This window comes from Gekko japonicus, unplaced genomic scaffold (assembly GCF_001447785.1).
Source record: "Gekko japonicus isolate JY-2015 unplaced genomic scaffold, Gekko_japonicus_V1.1 scaffold1614, whole genome shotgun sequence".
Taxonomy (NCBI): domain Eukaryota; kingdom Metazoa; phylum Chordata; class Lepidosauria; order Squamata; family Gekkonidae; genus Gekko; species Gekko japonicus.
This window is the reverse complement of record NW_015160259.1, coordinates 377,478-398,743: the sequence shown is the minus strand read 5'-3', so window position 1 is coordinate 398,743 and position 21,266 is coordinate 377,478. Positions and strand designations below refer to the sequence as shown.

The window sequence follows — 21,266 nt, the reverse complement described above, 5'->3', positions numbered from 1 at the left end:
GCCTCTCCCCACCCCTGCCTGCCTGGGGCCAGGGAGGGCCTTTGCTGGGCTTCCTCGCACTCCCGCTGGCCTTGCAGGTCCACCGCCGGGCCCCTGATGTCAGGGTGTGTGGCATATGCTAATGAGTTATGCTAATGAGTTCCCCTAGCTCTTTTTCTACGAAATGACCCCTGCCCTTTTTATCTTCTCTTTCACACTGGACAGAGATTTCCTGGCCATTCCCAGGCTATTGCCTCTTGAGAAATCCCCCCATTCTCCAGCTGGTGAAACTGATCCCCAGAGGAGTCCCACTCGCATGCACCAGAGAAAGGTTCCCTCCACACAAGTAAGCAGATACCTCCTGATCTCTTTCTTCCCTCTGGGTCCTGGAGAAGTGGCTCTCCTGCTTCTTCCACTGTGGATATGGAACCAGGTTTCGGATTCAGAAGTCCTCCTTTGGGGAAAGAGAAACAGACCAGTGACTCCTAGATGTTCCAACTCTAAGAAACATGCACACTTTTAAACGAGACGGTCTGAAACCAGCCACTCATAATGGCACAGAGGAGAAATTATTTTTTTAAAACTCCAGAAAGAAGCATGCAGAGGGAGGGGAGAGGGGGCTACTGCTGAGATCCAGAAGGGTCTCTTCGCCGATCTTGCTGGTAGCCTAAAGTGGAGAAGAAGAGAGCAGGGAAGTTTAGCAAAAGGAAGGGAAGCCCTAGCCTATGCTGAGCCACTGGGATGCGGTATCTTTACGTTTACAAGCCAATATTTTAGCATACACATGAATACTTACAAAGTAAGTATACAGAACCCCCCTCCTGCCTTGCCTGAGTGCGCACCCACACCACTACCCCACTGAGAGTCTCCACTGGAAGACCCCTATCAGGGCCCTTATTGGTGGTGGTGGAAACTGTTGTCAAGTTAGGGCAACAGAGTTGGGTTCCTAAAGCAAGAGACATTCTTTTCTTTTCTTTTCTTACAAATTTATTTATGTTTTTCCATTACCAAAAAAAGATAACAATATTTAAATAATTTTCATTACAAAACCACAAAAAGAATCATAAAAATAAAAACCAAATAGAAAAGTGACAATATTTTGTGTATGAAATATATTTATGGAGTTGCGCATTCTTCCCCAGCCATTTATTCACTCTAAACCATCTCTTTTCAAAAGCCTTATCCTCTTTACCTGAAAGAATCTCCCGTGTTTCTTTACGTTTACAAGCCAATATTTTAGCATACACATGAATACTTACAAAGTAAGTATACAGAACCCCCCTCCTGCCTTGCCTGAGTGCGCACCCACACCACTACCCCACTGAGAGTCTCCACTGGAAGACCCCTATCAGGGCCCTTATTGGTGGTGGAGGAAACTGTTGTCAACAGAGTTGGGTTCCTAAAGCAAGAGACATTCTGAGGTGCTCGCCCACTGCCCGCCTCTGTGTGGTGACCCTGGATTTTCTTGGTGGTCTCGTCAAGAGAGACGCCGTCTGCGACGAATTCTCCAGCCACTTCCCCCTGATTTCCCTGCTCTCTGATTCTCTGCAGGTGTCGGCCACCCCTCCCCCCCCCCCACTGGCACTGACTCCTCAAGGCCACTAAGAGACTCCTGTTAGTTAGGTCATACTGTTCAGCTGTGTATCTGGAATGGGAGGGGGGACTCAGTCGCGCCATGGAAGGGTAAAATGGTAATTGTATGGAATTCTATACTTTCCAAGAAGTTTACATTTCAGTTCCTTGGGGGGGGGGGGATAAGATTCTCCCTGTCATGCTCATGGTTGCAGCTATCCCTGCATCCTTATTTCTGATAACTGTTTGCTTTAGGGTCGCCAGCCTCCAGGTGGGGCCTGGGGATCTCCCGCTTTTACAACTGATCTCCAGCCGACAGAGATCAGCTCCCCTGGAGAAAACGGCTGCTTTGAAGGGTGGACTCTGTGGCATTGCACCATGCTGAGGCCCCTCCCCTCCCCCACCCCCCCCTTCTCCCGGATCCACCCCCAAAGTCTCCAGGTATTTTCCAACCCAGACCTGGCAACCCTCGTTTGCTTCCACAGTTTTGACAAATCCAGTATTGAGACGGTTATCATACACAAAGCTGTGGTCTGCTTGTCCAGATTTCACAGAACTAAGAAGGAAGAATTCCGTAATGCAAGGCACAGGCAGTGGTAAACCAAGGATAGAAATGCAGCTACCAAATCCCAGAATCTCTTTGCATGTGGGCAAGACCGGAACATATGGAAAAAGCAGCCTTGCTATGGGGGAAGTACCAGCAGATCCCCTCTTGACATCGTACTGAAACGACACAGGAAGAGATGCGACTGACACGTCGGCTTTATTACAGCTGCATGCCCTGTTCTGGATTTTGCCCCCAGTCTACAATCCTAGCCCAAATGCATGATTTTGCCTTACCAGGAATCTTTGTTGTTAAACTGAAATACCCTATCTCGTAAGCCGCTAAGTGACATCCCATAAACTGTTATAGAGGGCAATCCTCCTCCTGCCCTGGTTTCAATGGCTTTTCACCTGCACTACAGCAGTCTGCGCACCCATGGTATCAACTTGGTTATGTATGTTATTATTATTAGAAAAAGAGATTGGATTTATACCCCACCCTTCACTACCCAAAGGTGCCTCAGAGCGGCTTACAAACTCCTTCCCCTCCCCACAACAGACACCCTGGGAGGTGGGTGGGGCTGAGAGAGCTCGACAGAAACCGGCTCTTTTTCAAGGACAGCTCTTATCAGAGCTACGGCTTGCCCAAGGTCATCCAGCCAGGTGCAAGTGGAGGAGTGGGGAATCAAACCCGGTTCTCCCAGATTAGAGTCCGCGCACTTAACCACTACACCAAAGGTAAAGGTAAAGGTTCCCTTGCTCGAAAGCCAGTCGAGTCCGACTCTAGGGTTGCGGTGCTCATCTCCGTTTCAAAGCCGAAGAGCCAGCGCTGTCCGAAGATGTTTCCGTGGTCATGTGGCCGGCATGACTAAACACCAAGGCGCATGGAACGCTGTTACCTTCCCACCAAAGTGGTACCTATTTATCTACTTGCAATTTCTTGCTTTCGAACTGCTAGGTTGGCAGGACACTACACCAAACTGGCTCTCAATATACTTACTGTGTGTAACTCGGCCATATGATAAATAAATAAATCACCCGCACTCAAGATTTTGTTGCTCCTGAAGAACAATGAGCCCTCTTGGTCCTCAGTGGGCAATCGGGGAAGGACCTTCCATTCTTGCCATGTTCCTTCTAGTTTACAAACCCATATTTTAGCCTATGCACTAATGCTTACTGACCAACTGTGCGGAACTCCCTCCTTTGCCTGTGTGGGAAACCCACTCCACTCCTCTACTGAGAGTCTCCCTTGCAAGGCTCCTAGCAGGGTTCTCAGTGGTGGTGGTGCTAACCCAAGAAGTTACAGCTGACTTCTGACAACCCTGTAGGGTTGTCAAGGCAAGAGACGGACAGAGGTGGTTGGCCACTGCTTGCCACTGCATAGCAACCTTGGCGGTCTCCCATCCATGTACTAACCAGGACCAACCCTGCTTAACTTCTAAGAGCTACAGAGATCAGACTAGCCCGGGCCATTCAAGACAGTTATGGAGTCCTTCTTGGAAGGAATGACTTCTGCTTCCAGCATCTGTCAATCAAGAGAAAGGAGAGCCTTACCCAGAGAGGCCACGTTCCGACCATTCTCCTCCATGACTTCCTGGTGAAGCCTTCTTTGGTCCGGATCCAGCAGGGCCCACTCCTCCTCGGTGAAATGAACGGACACCTCCTCCAAGGTCACCAGACCCTGAAAAAGAGAAACAAACACTCTATAATGTAAGAAATCTTCCCCTTCTAAGGGAAATCCAAAAGGTGTACATTAAGATGCTGACATTCAGGACCGAAACTTCCATTTTGATGTTGTATCCAGTGAGTGGCACAGATAACAGCCGAGGGAAAGAGACAGAAGAAGATTCTCCCTGGCCGAGGGAGGGTGAGGAGAGGGCCCCCCAGGGGTATGATGCAGAGTTCCACACTTACCAGATGTGACTGCACGGAAGCTGCTCTCTCTCTGCCACAAAGAGATGGCAAAGAATGTATGGCACCACCTGGAAAGGTAAGAAAGCAAATTGAAGTTATTCTGGACTTTCCAAGTACTTCACATTATAATTCAGGGGTGGGGGGAATAAGATCCTCCCTGTCTTGGCTCATAACCGGAACTATCCTTGCATCCTTACTTCAGATAATTTTTTGCTTTCACACTTTTGACCAATCCAAACATGATACAGTTATCATATATTTATTTATTTATTTATTATTCACATTTTTATCCCGCCCTTCCCGGAGGCTCAGGGTGGCCTGTGGTCTGTGAAACTGTGGTCTGTTTTGTCCAATGGTACAGAATTCACAGAGAAGGAAGAACTCTGAAATGCAAGGAACAGGCCGTTCTAAACCCACTGATAGAACCGCAGCTCCCATATCCCAGAACCTCTTAGAGCTAGGCAACCTGGTGACACATCATCTTTATCATAGCTGCACAAGGGGAGGCCCACAAGAAACTTGCAGGGAAGGGGCATTTCATCCACCTTTGCTTCCCTCTCCCCCCTTCTCTGTCAAAATTCCCTCCTGTCTTATCGATCAATCTTCCCTCACCTTCCCTTCTCCTCTCACTCAATCTGTTAGCTTTCCTCACCACCCCCTTCTCTAGGAATCCTTTCTTACCCCCCTTCTCCTCTCTCCCCTTGTATGTCTCACCCCTCTTCCCACACCCCTTCTCAGTCTGCCCCTCTCTCTCCCCTATTTCTCCCCCCCCCAATCTCCCCCCTCTTCTGCCTTTATTTTCTACAGCTTCTTCATTGTTTTTCTGGCTGTGGGGAGGCCGTTTGCCTGGGAGAGACCCAGCAGCGGTGGCGTCCCCTGCTCCATGGCTCCATGGACGACTTGCTGGTTGCGGGGAGGTCGCTTGCCTGGGAGAAACCTGGTGGCAGTGACCCCTGCCCTGCGGCTCCAGTGCCGACTTGCTTGCTCCGGGGAGGCCGCTCACTTGGGAGAGACACGGTGCCGGCATCCCCTGCCCTACGGCTCGAGGGACAACTGGCTGGCTACATGGAGGCTGGCTGCCGGGCGAAGCTCCAAGTCCAGTTCAGGGGGGGCACGAGTCTGGACTATGCAAGCGCAGACAACTCATTTTTTTTAATTTGGGGAGTTTTAACCCCCCCTGTGTATTTTTAAAAACGTTTTGCATTTTTCTGCACCTTTGGGGGCTACCCCAAGTGTGCAGAAAAACCTCTTTACCCTCCATGTGCCCCAGATCATGAGAAATAAGTACCCACACACATAGGGAACCCTTGGCGATTAGTATATAGATGCCTTCTGGATTTTTCCTCTGTTCTACAATCCCAGCCAAACTGCATTGTTCCATCTTACTAGGAATCTTTGCTGTTGAGTTCAAATACTGTTATCTGATGAAACGGCCTTATCCCGAATCACACCATCAGTCCATCCAAGTCAGTGTTGTCTACTCTGGCTGGCAGTGGCTCTCCAGGATTTCAGGTTGAGCTATTTCGCATCCCTTACTACCTGGTTCTCTCAACCGGAGATGCCAGGGACTGAACCTGGAACCTTCTGCATGCAAAGCAGAGGCTCTTCCACTGAGCCACAGCCCCTCCGATATAATATCTAATATGGTTATCCTATTTTACAAACTGTTGGTTGTCTGACAATATCATCTCATCTACTTACTCATGGTCTGAAGGTTCTTTCTTATCATACCTATATTCCGCCTTGAGTCCCAGTCAGAAATGGAAATATTGTTACTATTACTAATAATATATAATAATAGTTACTGAGAATAATAATCACGGAATATCATATTCAAAGGGAATGATGGGGCCAGTGAGGTCACAGTGGCAAACATGGGTATCTATGGGATGATCCATGACCATTTTTTGACAAAATTTTTCCTACCCTGGCACTTAATACTGAGCCAGATAGAACATGGTTTGGATTGGACACAACTGCCACCTTCAACCAACATTTTTTTGAGGTCAGTCAACTCTGGACACTCCCTGCCCTGTTGAAAAGGGGGTAGCCTTTTCTTGACCTACAAGTATAGGAAACGACTATGGTATAAGAAGTCCAAAAAGCTGATGATTTTGTAACACTTTTTATTGGCTCAATGAACTATTTCCCTAATTTTTGACACGAATCGTCACCGTTTGACTATGGAGACAGTTTTGTCTTCAGCTCACTTACTTTATCGTCCAGTTATCTTGCAGTGATTTTAAACCGATTCAAGGTTTTTATGTCCCCAGACTGAATTTCTGAATTGAGACGCTGGAGCCGAGCATCTTTCATGGAGCATCAAGGCAGCCCATCAAGAGTCAAGAGGCCGTTTAGTGGGAATGACACCCTTTTCACTCTTACCCGGAGAAGTTGCTCCATGGTAACGCTCCTGCGCAATCTTCTTCTGAGCCTGAAAAAGAAGCGGGAATCCTGAATAGGGGACACTGCTGAGAAAAGGAAGAGGAAAAAGACTGGTGGGGGCCAAGTTAAGAAGGCTGGGGGAATCTGTGTGGATTTCGAGAGTCTACTTGTTCATATTCTGTGCCCCCTCAACCCAACCTAGATGAATCCCCCTCACCTGCTGGTCCTGATTCCTGTCCTCTGCCTGGCTGAGGAGGAAGCCTTCTGCCAGGGCCACCGCCTGGGAACTGGTCTCCGGCCCGCATTCCCTCACCCAGCTCTCCATCTCCGGGGGCAGGATGGCCAGGAACTGCTCCAGGATCACCAGGTCCAGCATCTCCCTCTTGCTGCGCCTCTCCGGCTTCAGCCACTGGCGGCAAAGGCGGTGGAGTCGGCTGCAGACCTCCCGGGGCCCCTCCACCTCCTGGTAGCCGAACTGCCGGAACAGCTGGCGCTGCACATCTGGAGGGAGGACGCTGTCCCCCAGGCTCTTCTGCCCGGCTCCTTCCCACAGCTCCCTTTTGCTCCCAGCCTTGGTAGCATCAAGGCCTTTTCTTGATTCAGCTGAGTCCGGCTCTCCCCTCATCCTCTCTTCCTCTCCAAACAGCCTTCCCCTCGACCGCTGGATTGCCTTCCTCCTCTGTCAGATCCTTCTGTAAAGGCATGTGCCGAATCTGTGACCTCCTGCAAAACCAACACTAATTTTGGGGCTGAAATGTTATATGTGTGAGTGTATGTGTGTGTATACACACACACGCATATATATGAAGAAGTGAGCGCTGAGTCACGAACGCTGACAAGGGTGTCAGTCTTCTGGACTTCTGTTTTATTTTGCTACAATAGGCAAGTTCTGAAATGAGTGAATAAATAGCAGGAGAGAGCAAGCAATGTAGCCAGGTTCGAATCCCCACACTGCCATTGAAGCCTGCTGGGTGATCTAGGGCCAGTTAGGCTAACATACCTTGCAGGGTTCTTGTGAGGATAAATTGCAGAAAGACAGAATGTGGCCAACCACCATGGGCTCCACCTGGAAGAAAAGTGGGGTATAAATGATATTAAAAGCATATATAGAGACGAAGAGCGGGTTCAAGAGAGCACCAGCTGCTCACAGAGCATAAAGTAGTATCGACTCCTTGGGTTCCCATTTTTTCTGACCTTCTCTTTCCAGAAAGCAAGCAGAAAGGCTTGTTAAAAAGGTCATCCACAGCTTCATAGAAGTACTGCTGAACTATAAATAAAAGATTCCTTCCGCATTCTCCAACTGGAGACCACAGCGTGGGAGCAGGAGGCCAGTTTACAAAGCGGTTGGGAAGTCGGAAGCAGGGAATAAGAAGCGGGATGGAGCCGCTCAGAGTCCAACTGGAGGGACTGGAAGGCCCCAATCCTGCTGCAGACAACTGTGGAAGATCCAGACCGCAGCTGGGCTTGTCCATGGAAACCCGCGGAGCTGTGGAGGAGCTGGAGAAGAGGAAGGAAAGAAGACCTGATTGTGAACTCTGAAGGGCCCCGATCCCCTGACAGGTTTCATACCTTTTCACCACCTGTGCAGACAAGAAATCTAAAGATGCTAACAAGTTGGGAGAGCAGTGCATGCCGAGTAAAAATGAGGATTTTGAAGGCCATATTTTAATTAAGGAGTTGATTGTCTTAGGGGGCTTCTGGTCTAGAAACAGTTTTTCATTTTAAACCACTCAAGGATCTATGTTTTTATGATCTGCCTGAGATTTTTATGCTGGATTTAAATTTTAACTATTAATCCTTTAAAGGTAAAGGTAAAGGTTCCCTTGCTCGAAAGCCAGTCGAATCCGACTCTAGGGTTGTTACCTTCCCACCGAAGTGGTACCTATTTATCTACTTGCAATTTCTTGCTTTTGAACTGCTAGGTTGGCAGGAGCTGGAACTAGAGATGGGAGCTCACTCCGTCATGCGGCACCCGGGTCTCGAACTGCTGAACTACCGACCTTCCACAGCTTGCAGTTCAGCATCTTAACCACTTGAGCCACCGCAGCGTTACAGTGTTCTGTGCACCTTGGTGTTTAGTCATGCTGGCCACATGACCACGGAAATGTCTTTGGACAGCACTTGCTCTTCGGCTTTGAAACAGAGATGAGCACCGCATCCCTAGAGTCGGATTCGACTGGCTTTCGAGCAAGGGAACCTTTACCTTTATTAATCCTTTAGGGTTGTTTTAATTAAGTTTTGCTTTTTAAGCCACCCTCAGGTTCCCTGGAGAGGCAGCACATTGTCTAAAGGAACAAATCACTATTTTTGTCCTACAAGAAAGCAGAACAAGGCAAACATCTTTCAGAGTTGTGTGGCTGATTTGAGGACCTGAGTCCAGAGGTTCCTGACTCCTTAATAAGGGATCAGATGGTCCCAAGTATCCATCACTGCGAGAGGAGCAGGAGATTGCTAGAAAGATCTTGGCATTAGCCAGGCCACTGAATTGTGCTAAGTCCTAGAAGTCCTCCAGAAAAGAAGATCTACTGACAGGGATAAACAGACAGAACTGCCTCTTCAGTAAGCTATACCAGAGTGGAGAAGGGAACCCTCCAAAAATCCAAGTTCACTCTTCAGGAACAGCAAGGAGAGGGGTCTCAGGTTCAGTTAAAAGGATCAGGTAGGAGATGATGTGAAAGACCTCACCCCGAGACCCTGGAAAGCCGCTGCCAGTCTGAATAGACAGTAATAACATTGATGGATGAAGGGTCTGATTCAGTTCAAGGGGGGAAAAATGCAAGCCTTTGGGGACGACACCTGCAGCACAACAATGCCAGGCTGATGGGGGAAAAGACCACAAAATACAGAGATAAAAAAGCGGAATGTGCCTCTATTACAGGAAGAGCTCAGCTCTGCTTCCAGTGAAGCGGACCTTCCGGAGAGGAAGTGGGAAAGCTCTTTGAAAAGCAGAGTCCCCTGGTTCCAAACGTTAAGGAAGGATTGCTAAACGACGGCGTCTAGGTGGCAAAAGCTGGAGGAATCGTAAGAAAAAGAAGAGAAGCCAATGTTGGATCAGGCCAATGGCCCATCCAGTCCATCAGTGGAGGTCCATCAGTGGGGCTAGGACACTAGGACTTCCGAAACCTCCAAAGCAGTTTCCCCTCTGTGCTCTTCTAACGTCAAATCAGGGAATTATTCTGCATTGGAAATATTATTTTGTGGCTTACCTGTTTTCCTCCCAAAAAACTCCGCCGGTGCTGTGCCCCGCCTCTCCTTCCCCCCAATGGCATCGGCACATCCCCAGGCACTTGGGGACAGTGGGTCAGACAGTGGCAAGTCACGTGGGTTTCTCGGTCGGTCTCGCTCTAGGAATGGCGAGTCTGTCCAATTAACCCTTCGACTGACTCTCTTCGGATGGTAAAAAGGAGCTGCTCTTGGCACCGTACCTCTTTGCCCAGCCAGCCTCACTCCGAAGGAGGGATCCTCCTGAGCTTCGGAATGAGAGGCAGGAAGCTGATGTGTAGTGACTGAATGCGGAGCAATCCCTGTCTGTTTCTGGGGGGGGGGGGGGAAATACCACCCTGTGATCCCTAAGAATCTCATGGAGGCTGCAGAGAAGCTTCTGGCCGGGCTCACTGGCTTGAGCCACCTAGATCATCTCCCCTGTTCCCTCGCACGAAAAGACTTTGTTTTGGGTGATGGGGCTTGATTCTGGGTAGCAGGAATAAATAGACAGAAGTGCCTCTTCGGTAAGCTATACCAGAGTGGAGAGGGGAAATCTCCCACAATCCAACACACAACCTGCCTGGTCTGGAACAGATATTTTTTTCGCTGCATTTCTAGTGTGCGTTGAGATCATAAAATCATCTTACCCAAAGATAAGCAAGTCACACTCTCTAGGAGCCCTTTCTAAGAAGGTCCCAATCCAGTTTCTTATATTTACAGGTTGTTAACAACACCTCCTAAACAAAGACTTCTTTGGGGGTTTTTGGCTGTCCCTCTTGATAAGGATGCACATTCTTGGCTAATTCATTATCTCATAATTTATAAAAGCATACAAAGTTACCTATTCTTGAGTCTCTTCTTAAAATACATAAAACCTTTCCCCCCATTCTTGCTACTTTTTACCATAACCAATGGTCCCTCTAAGCTGTGGAGTCTTGTGAGCAAAAAATTCCACTTTGTGAGCGGCTGGCATGAAAGTTGGGAGCGAGCGATCTGGCTCCTGCATAAATTAGTTTGCTTTGGAGCCCTCCTTCCTGAGCAAAGACAAAAATGTGTGAGCTGGAGGCTAAAAAACTGTGAGCTACCTCACACTAACACAGCTTAGAGGGAACACTGAGTCCATAACCATGACTATTTAAAAATTGCTATTACAAGTTTTTCCTGTCTATGAATATCTCTTGGCCTTCAACCAGAACCACCCATTGTTGAACTGTATCTTCACTTCTGTGAAGTTTGGACATTTTTGCCATTCTCTGATGCTTTCCCTCCTGCACCTCAACAAATAATATCCATTGATACGAGATGCTTTCTAATCTGCAAGAGGCCATGTTATTGCGCTAACTCCTTTGTTTCTTCCCCCTTTCCAAGGTTCATCTATTATGGGTTTCTAGACTCCTTTATTGGCATCTTTCACTGAGAAACTGGACCAGTTCAGGACTGGGCCAGCAGAAACATCCTCCAGGATCTTTCTGGTAAAGACCAGCAACTGTCGCCCTTCATTACTGGCTGTATCCGTGACCCTCGAATGGGACGCTCCATCCTTGACAACCAATGCTCCCCTTTCTGTAAGATAGACTACATGGATCCAGTTCTCCCCTACCCACAATTTTTTCTTGCCGTGTTGTTCTGACAGTACAACTGGAAGACAAATGCTGTTGCAACCTATCTGAAACTTAAGGACCACCTACTCCCATATTCCATAAAGATTGAAGGTCGAAGAAGACGGGGACGGCAAAGGATGAGATGGTTAGACAGTGTCATAGATGCAACGAACATGAAGTTGAGCAAACTTCAGAGGACGGCGGAAGACCAGAGGGCCTGGCGTGATCTGGTCCATGGGGTCGCGAAGAGTCGGACTCGACTGTGCGACTGAACAATCTCCCGTATTCATGTATTTTAGTGAAGTTCTTCCCTAATAACAGAGCAGCTGCAGCACAGCTAGACTGCCAAATGTCAACACGAGTGATCCAGAAGTTATGGCGGTCCTCTTGTGCCCTGCAAAGTAGGTGATCTACCGCTGAGTTGAGGTCCCTCTGCTTGTGGAGCGGACTGTGATGCAAGGGAGATGGAAGGTGCTCTGAAATATCTCTGAGGCACCTAAGACCCTGAAGACAACACTCTTTTACTCTTGCCGAGGAAAGACAGTAATGAAATTCCCACATTGCCAGAAACGGAGATTAGTTTCATACCAGAAGATGACCGTTTACCCCGCTGCCAGAGAAGAACAAGAGGGCTTGCTGTTTGGATAGCCTGAGCTAGACAATAAATAGTGAGAGTTGCGCTCTAACGTGACTCCGAGAATGGGTGCCGGGGTACCACGGGGGCCTCTCTTCCCAGACTCAGCACTTGGCAAGGGACTCCCACTCTCTCTCACACAGAGAGACCCTATCTGTGCCCTAATGCACCAGTAGACGGAAGGGCACTATTTTAATTTGGGTGGGAGGAAGGGGCCCCAACCCCTTAATCAGCTTGGCTGACCTCTTTTGTACCTTTCCCAACTCTGTGATGCATACACAATTGATCTAAACAATCATGTAGATCTGTATACTATTTGGGACTGCTCACTAGCTTCAGCATGATAGTGGGAGGTGCAGTGACAAAAATGAGGGGAATTTGGAACAGGTAAGCTTGATAACATCCCTCTGTCATTAGCAATGGAAGCAAAAGTTTATTCCCAAGAAGCCAGGAACAGCAAGCAGTGCAGGGCCAGTTTGGTGTAGTGGTTAAGTGCGCGGACTCTAATCTGGGAGAACCGGGTTTGATTCCTCATTCCTCCATTTGCACCTGCTGATGTGACCTTGGGTCAGTCACAAGCTCTGGCACAGCTGTCCTTGAAAAAAGAGCAGTTTGTGTTGGATTTCTCTCAGCCCCACCCACCTCACAGGGTGCCTGTTGTGGGGAGGGGAAGGGAAAGGAGTTTGTAAGCCACTCTGAGACTCCAAGTGAAGGGCGGGGTGTAAATCCAATCTCTTCTTCTTCTTCTTCTTCTTCAGATGGGAACAGCAGAAAATAGCCTCTAGGTTAAAATACAAAGGGGGCGTAGCTATTTCCCTGAACTACTACAGTTTGATTGTTATAGCCATTGAAATGGCAGACTAGGATCAAATATCCAGGTCTGAACCCCCATTCTGCCACAGAAGGTTACTGGCTTACTATGGATCAGGCACACTGTGAATTCAAACCACCTCAGAGGGTCAATGTGATTATGAATGGGAGCAGAGTAGAGCAAAGGAAGTCGCTATAAGTTCGCATTTGGGAGAAAGGCAAAACAATGATGATGGAAAATATCCCCTTTTAGACAACCTTTCAGAACTGACAGAGCCAGGGTCGTGTTGTGCTTAGAGTGCCTGACTATGCTCTAGGAAGTCCAGGTTCGAATCCCACCTCTGCCAATGAAGTCTGCAGGCTAACCCTGGTCTAGTCACCCATTCTCAGCCTCACCGATCTTTCAGCACGACTGTTGTTAGAATAAAATGGAGGAGAGGAGAACAACTTAAGCTGCTTTGAGTCCTTGCTGGGGGGAAAGGTGGGGTATGATGTTTGTTATAAATAAAATTTGGCATGCAACTTGGTGTGAAGGATGATTGCTTTTGCCATTCGTTCATCCAGTGTAACTGCCACTCTTTAGGCAGGAGAAAAATACTAGACAACACAGCAAGCAAAAAAGAAATTACTGTGTATAGATCAATTTGGTATAAATGCTTTGCTAAAGTAAAGGTAAAGGTTTCCCTTGCTCGAAAGCTAGTAGAATCCGACTCTAGAGGGCGGTGCTCATCTCCGTTTCCAAGCCGAAGAGCCAGTGCTGTCCTAAGACTTCTCCATGGTCAGCATGACTAAACACCAAGGTGCACAGAACGCTGTTACCTTCCCACCAAAGTGTACCTATTTATCTACTTGCAATTTCTTGCTTTCCAACTGCTAGGTTGGCAGGAGCTGGGGCCAGAGACGGGAGTTCACTCTGACACGTGGCACTCAGGTCTCGAACGGCCGAACTACAGACCTTCCGGTCTGCAGCTCAGCATCTGAACCTCTGAGCCACTGCAGCCCCATATATACATATAGATAGATGATAGATAGATGATAGATAGATAGATAGATAGATAGATAGATAGATAGATAGATAGGTCTGGGTAAGCTTTAAATTTCTGCAAACCTTTTTAAAAACTAGATAAGAGTTATTTTGGTACAGCAAGTTGATTATATTTTTCATCTTTTTTCTTATATGCTGCCATGATTTGGGCTGTGCCACCAGAGGCCTACTAGGCCCAGGGAGCCTGGCTAGCAGTAGGGGAGGCTGGGCCTACAAATCCCAGAAGGCCTTGGGAAGTTTTGGCACCGATTTTGACCAATAGGGAAGAAGAGGGCTGGGGAACAAAAGAGCTGGTGCCAGAGCAGAAGCTGTTCTTCTTCCCAGAGGGCAGAGCCAGAAGGAAGGCTGCTGTGGGAAGAAGCCCTCATCCTGAGGGAAGGGTGAGTAGTCCAAGGCCACTGCAGATAGTGAGCTAGGGACAGTATATATTTAGACGCGTTAGGGCATTTGATTTCTTTCCCCCCCCACCCATTTATTATTCTGCACCTTGTTTGTTTGACCTCCTATAAAATAAACTATTTTCATTGTTTACTCTGCCTGGTCCTGATGCCTATTATTCGGCCAAAAGGGAGGTCTGAAGGTCTTGGGAGGGTGCTCTGGGCCTTCTCAGAGGAGCCTGGAACCAGAGTGGTGGTAGCGTCAGGTGACACCCCACCTGAGCCGTGACATATGCTTATATTTATATCAGCTCCCCAACAAGCCTCTTGCATAGATATGCATACTCTGATGAAGAATGTGATATGGGATTAAATCTACCTAGGAATGTCATCAGCCAAGGCCAAATATCACATGCAAGTCATAAGCCTCTATTCGGCGGTATAGATATTTTAAACTTTCTACAGTAATGGTGCCGTTGTGAGCCGCCCTGAGCCCATTCGCGGGGAGGGCGGGATATAAATCCAATAAATAAATAAAAATAAGATTTATAAGGTAAAATTTATACAAACGGAACTTTGACTTTTAGAAGTTAATCTTCATAGGTAACCTGTGAACTCCTGTTTGATGGCACGTCTTGGTTTTTTGCAGCTGATATGGTTTCCACCAACGGAGCTGTGTTTCATTGAATCTAGAAAATGTCTTTTGATATATTTTGTTACCATATGGTTGAGGAATTGGAGCATTTTATTGGAGTTTATATATATGAATACTTAACACAAGGATCTGTAAAATGTATTTATTTAAATCAAACATTAAATAAAAAATATATATTTATTGCTATTTAGGCAGGAGTCAAAACTGTTCATTCAGTAATCAAATAATCACAAAATGTAGTGAAAGGAGCAAGCAGGGCAGAAAACCAAGTCCTAAACAACATAATCTATTAATCCAAAAAGTCTGTAACAGATGCGTTCATGGAACAGGACAACTCAAATTTTGTAATAACTTGTATTCCATATATTTTAGCTGAGAATTGAAGAAGCCTCAACCAATACCATTTCAACAGACATACAATGCAGGCCTGATTTCATACAAAATCTCCATATGATGATGCCTGGAAAGGTAGGTGCCAAGGCTGAAGATCTTGCAACACTAAAAATATTTGCACAGTTTCTCTCCTGTGTCACTTCTTTGATGCAAATCTTTGCCTAGCATTTATATGATTCATCCCCTGGATGAATTCTTAGGTGTACCTTAATATATGCCTTCCACGCATTTGTGGTTCCCCCCCTCTTCCCTTGGTGTGGATTCATTGATAAGCAGTTAGGCTGCCACTCCAAGGAAAGGTCGAGCAAATTTCTTTGCACAATCCAAAGATTTATACAGTTTCTCCAGTGTGGAAATGTTGATGAGCCATAAGGTGTGAACTCCAAGCAAACCTCTTTTCACAATCCAAGCATTTATATGGTTTCTCCCCTATGTTGATACATTGATGTTTAGAAAGCAGTGAATTCCAAGCATAGCTGTTTTCACATTCCAGGGATTCATATGGTTTTCCCCCTATGTGGATACATTCATGGGATTTAAAGTCAGAACTCCGAGCAAAGCTCATTCCACACTCCAAGCATGCATATGGTTTCTCCCCTGTGTGGATACCTTGATGAAATTTAAGGTGTGAACTCTGAGCAAAGCTCTTTCCACACTCCAAGAATTCATGTGGTTTTTCCCCAGTGTGGATACATTGATGGGTAGTAAGGTCTGAGCTGTAAGCAAAGTTCTTTTCACATTCTAAGCATTTAAATGGTTTCTCCTCTGTGTGGGTACGTTGATGTTTAGTAAGCAGTGACTTCCAAGCATAGCTCTTTCCACACAGCAAACATTTATACGGTTTCCCCCTTGTGTGGATACTTTGATGGAATTTAAGCTGAGAACTCTGAGCAAAGCTTTTTCCACACTCCAAACATTTATATGGTTTCTCCCCAGTGTGGATACATTGATGGATATTAAGACATGAACCCTGAGCAAAGCTCTTTCCACACTGCAAGCATTTATATGGTTTCTCCCCAGTGTGGATACGTTGATGGGATTTAAGGTGTGAACTCTGAGCAAAATTCTTTCCACACTGCAAGCATTCATATGGCTTTTTCCCAGTGTGGATACGTTGATGGGTAGTAAGGTCTGAGCTGTAAGCAAAGCTCTTTTCACATTCTAAGCATTTATATGGTTTCTCCCCTGTGTGGGTACGTTGATGTTTAGTAAGTACTGACTTCCAAGCATAGCTCTTTCCACACAGCAAACATTCATATGGTTTTCCACCTGTGTGGATCCGTTGATGGGATTTAAGCTGAGAACTCCAAGCAAAACTTTTTCCACACTCCAAGCATTTATATGGTTTCTCTCCAGTGTGTATACATTGATGTTTAGTAAGATGTGAACTCTGAACAAAGCTCTTTCCACATTCCAAGCATTTAAATGGTTTCTCTCCAGTGTGGATACGTTGATGGATATTAAGACGTGAACTCTGAGCAAAGCTCTTTCCACACTGCAGGCATTTATATGGTTTCTCCACTGTGTGGATGCTTTGATGGGATTTAAGTTGTGAACTACGAGCAAAGCTCTTTCCACACTCCAAGCATTCATATGATTTCTCACCTGTGTGGATACGTTGATGGGTAGTAAGGACTGAGTTGTAAGCAAAGCTCTTTTCACAATCAAAGCATTTATATGGTTTCTCCCCTGTGTGGATCCGTTGATGGGACTTAAAGTTTGAACTCTGAGCAAAACTCTTTCCACACTCCAAACATTCATATGGTTTCTCACCTGTGTGGATACGTTGATGGGATTTAAGCTCTGAACTCTGAGCAAAGCTCTTTCCACACTCCAAGCATTTATATGGTTTCCCCCAAATATGGATTCGTTGATGAGCAGATAGGGTGTCACTCCGAGAAAAGCCCTTTCCACACTCTAAGCATTTATATGATTTCTCCTCTGTCTGGATTTGTTGATGAACAGCAAAGATGCAGTTCTGAGAAGAGTTCCTTCCACACTCCAACCTTACATGAGGTTTCTCCCTTGTGTTAATTCTTTGGTGTCTATCAAACACCTTGGATTCAGCACCCTGAGGAGAGGGTTCATTCCCCCACTTCCATTTTGTTCCACTGATTCTTTTCTGCTGTTTTTTCTTAATTACATGGTGTTGAGGTTCTTCCTTGGAATTGTTCTGCAATCCATCAGCCTCTAGAAAAAAGACAGGTAAGACCTTCAGGCAAAAGCAGAATCAAGTAAAGAAGGCCATGAGAACTGGTCTTAATGGCAGGATAGAAATCACTTTCTGGGGAAACAACTCCTGCCCTGTATTAGTCAGCTCTTGACTCTTCCTTAGACTGAGTTACATCATAGACAAGGTGGAGTGGAACCTCCTTGTGTAGAGGCAGTATCTCTCTGAAGAAGGATGCTTTGGAACTGCTCCTCTTCTTGTGAACTTTCCAGGGACCCTGGGTGGCCATTGTGGGAAATGGGAAGCTGGACTAGATGGCCTCTCCTAAATAATTTCCTATATTCAGGGACAGAACTGACTGTATTCACTGGATAGTGCATTTAGAGCAGAGCTTTAAATCCTAACCCCAGAGACCCAATCTGAACTCCGAACTTATAAAGGTCACTGAACTTTCTACTCCCCAGGCCTCCCAAGTTCTGTGTTCTGTGGCCATGACTGCAGTGCAGAGGTGGGGGAGGTGGCAAATAGAGACTATGCGTCTTCAGTGGTGACCCCTTGACTGGGGAATGTCCCCCTTTTGAAGCTCCTGGGCTTTCACTCAGAGGGTTATCGTTTTAGCTATTTTATGGTCTTCTAAACCGAGGACCGTTTTCGCAAGATTTCCCAGGCATCTCAGTGACTGTTTTATGCTTGTTTAAGGCCCAAAGAGGAGGCCCCGTTGACGTCCTATAAACCGTTATGGAGACCAAACCCACTCCTGACCGGCTTTCAGGGGATTTTCAGGTGCACTCAAGATTTTGTTCCCCCTGAAGAACAGTGAGCCCACTTAGTCCTCAATGGACAAAGGGGGGGACAGCTTACATCTTGGCCATGTTCCTTTTAGTTTAGAAACCCATATTTTAGCTTACATGCTAATACTTATACAGGGCTATTTTTGGGCAGGAACGCACAGGAACGGAGTTCCGGCTGGCTCCCAAATTGGCCACGCCCAGCAGGAACTCATTAGCATAACAGGCCACATCCAACAGCAGGAACTCATTAGGACTGGCTACATTAGGGGTGTGTGGCCTAACATGCAAAGGAGTTCCTGCTACAAAAAAAGGCCCTGGGTTTTGACCATAAACAAGGTAAACAGAATAAGAAGCAAAAGGTGGGTGTGGCTGGATGAGCACACTTCTGGTAACATGGAGGCCTAATATGCTAATGAGCTGTGCTGTCAGGGGTGTGGCCTAATATGCTAATGAGTTTCTGGTGTTGGGTGTGGCCTATTATGCTAATGAGTTCCTGCTGGGCTTTTTCTACAAAAAGAGCCCTGCTTACGGACTCCAGTAACTATGCAGAAGCCCGTCCCTTGCTGGTGTGTACACCCCACTCCACTCTCCTACTGAGAGTCTCCACCGGAAGTCCCCTTCCAGGGTCCTTATTCGTGGTGGTGGAAAGTGCCATCAAGTCACAGCTGACTTATGGCAACCCTGTAGGGTTGTCAGGGCAAGAGATGGGCAGAGGTGGTTGGCCACTGCTTGCCACTGCATAGCACCCCTGGATTTCCTTGGCGGTCTCCCATCCATGGACTAACCAGGACTAACTGTGCTTAACTTCTGAGAGCTAAAGTGATCAGACCAGCCCGGGTCTCCCAGTGAGATCTCAGGTCCTTCTTGGAAGGAATGACTTCTGCTTCCGGCATCTGTCAATCAAGAGGAAGGAGAGCCTTACCCAGAGAGGCCACGTTCTGACAGTTCTCAGCCATGACTTCCTGGTGAAGCCTCCTTTGGTCCGGATCCAGCATGGCCCACTCCTCCTCGGTGAAATGAACAGACACCTCCTCCAAGGTCACCGGACTCTGAAAAGAGAAGCAAACAAACTTCTCTGTCTTCACAGATAGCGTAAGAAATATTCCCCTTCTAAGGGGCAATCCAAAAGGTGAATAATAAAATGCTGACATTCAGAACTGAAGCCTCCATTTTGATGTCATATCCAGTGAGCGGCACAGATAACAGCCGAGTGAAAGAGGGAGATTCTCCCACAGCAAGGGAGGGTGAGAAGAGGCACCCAGGGGCACGATCCATAATCCACACTTACCCCATCAGGCTGCATGGAAGCTGCTTTCTCTCTGTCACAAATAGATGACAAAGAATGTATGGCACCACCTGAAAGGATAAGAAGTTGCATGGAAGGCATTCTGTACTTACCAAGTACTTTGCATTAAAATTCCTGGGGGGGGGGAGGGATAAGATTCTCCATGTCTTGGCTCATACTCAGAACATCCTTATTTGGGATGATTTTTTGCTTTCACACTTTTGACAAATCCAAACGTGATACAGTTACCATATATGAAAACTGTGGCCAATGGTAAAGAATTCACAGAATTAAGAAGGAAGAACTCTGAAACGCAAAGAACAGGAAATTCTAAACCCACGGATAGAACTGCAGCTCCCATATCCCAGAATATCTTTGCCGCTAGGCGACATGGTGAGAGATGCCACTGACACATCATCTTTGTTAACGTTGCATCCCGCCTTCTGGATTTTTCCTCCATTCTACCACCCCAGCCTAATGGCATTGTTTTAGTTTTCTAGGAATCTCTGTTCTTATATTGAAATAGTCTTACCCTATCTAATATGGTTATCTTCGTCTTGTAATCATCTGGTGACCTGACATTATCATCTCATCTGCTTACTGATTGAGGAATTTCAGACAGATGATATAATCCGGAAGAGGAACGGTTCCCAAACGGTTTCTGGTCTGTCATTTGAGACAGAACCGTTTTAGAACCAGTTCCCTATCAGAATATATTTGTAATTTCAGACACAAACACTTCTGTCCTGTTTAGAAAACAGGGCTGAAGCGTTTTACCTGTCAACTGCTTCCAAGTAGTCTTCAGTTTCCTCTCCCGGTTCTGATGCACTTTTTCCCACCGTTTTTCGCCTGCGCAGGTGATCTCCGGCTTTTTTTTTTGTGGAACATTCGATCCCTGCACGGGCGAAAAACGGCGGGGAAAAAGCGGTGCAGTCTGAAATGGCAAACCGCTTCAGATCCAGCTCTTTACCGGAAGGGGAAAGCCATGTGTGAAATGGCAGCCCTATACCGGTTTACTCCATGACGGATCAAAAACAGCTTCAAAACGGGTTAAAAAGGGTAATGTGAAATTCCTCATTGTCTGGAGGTTCTTTCTTATCATACATATATTCTGCCTTAAGTTCCAGTTAGAAAAGCAGAGTATAAATGAAAATATTCTTATTAATAATATATAATATTTGGTACTGAGAATAATGATCACAGAATGTTATATTCATAGGGAACGATGAGGCCAGTGAGGTCACAGTGCCAAACAGGGGCATTTATGGGATGATCAAGGACAAATTTTTGACAAAACTTTTCCTATCCTAGCACTTAATACCTAGTCAAATCGAAGACAGTTTCGAAAGCACCCAACTGCCGCCTTCCACCAACATTCTTTTGAGATCAGTCAACTCTTGACACACCTGTTGAAAAGTGGGTAGCAAAAAGCTCTTGTCGTACAAGTATCCAGCAGCGCCCTGTGTGAACTCCAATCCAACACGACCTAGCGCAGTGGCACCGCTGAATGTGTCCCTAAACTGCACTTTATTTATATCGCCATCGAATGAATGTTTTATACTGACTTGCCTGTGTTTTTAAATGATGTATTTTATTCTATTACTGTAAAATGCTTATCAGTTTTTGGAAGCCGCCCTGAGCCCGCCTGGTGGGGAGGGCAGGGTAAAAGTGAAATAAATAAATAATAAATAAATAAATTACTGTGGCGTAGGAGCTCCTGAAAGCTTATGATTTTGTAATTCTTTTTATTGGCCAAGCACACAGTTTTTCCAATTTTTGACATTCATCATTTGACTTTGGAGGCCGATTTGTCTTCAACTCCCTTATTGCATCCATCCAATTATCTCGCAGGGATTTAAAATCTATTCTAGTTTCTTACTACCCCAGACTGAATGTCTAAACTGAGAA

At 46.4% G+C, this 21,266-nt stretch overlaps 1 pseudogene; it reads right to left on the bottom strand.

Annotated features, from left to right (window-relative positions):
- LOC107113367 overlaps window positions 1–21,266 on the bottom strand; it is a 50,560-nt pseudogene that overhangs the window by 15,662 nt on the left and 13,632 nt on the right.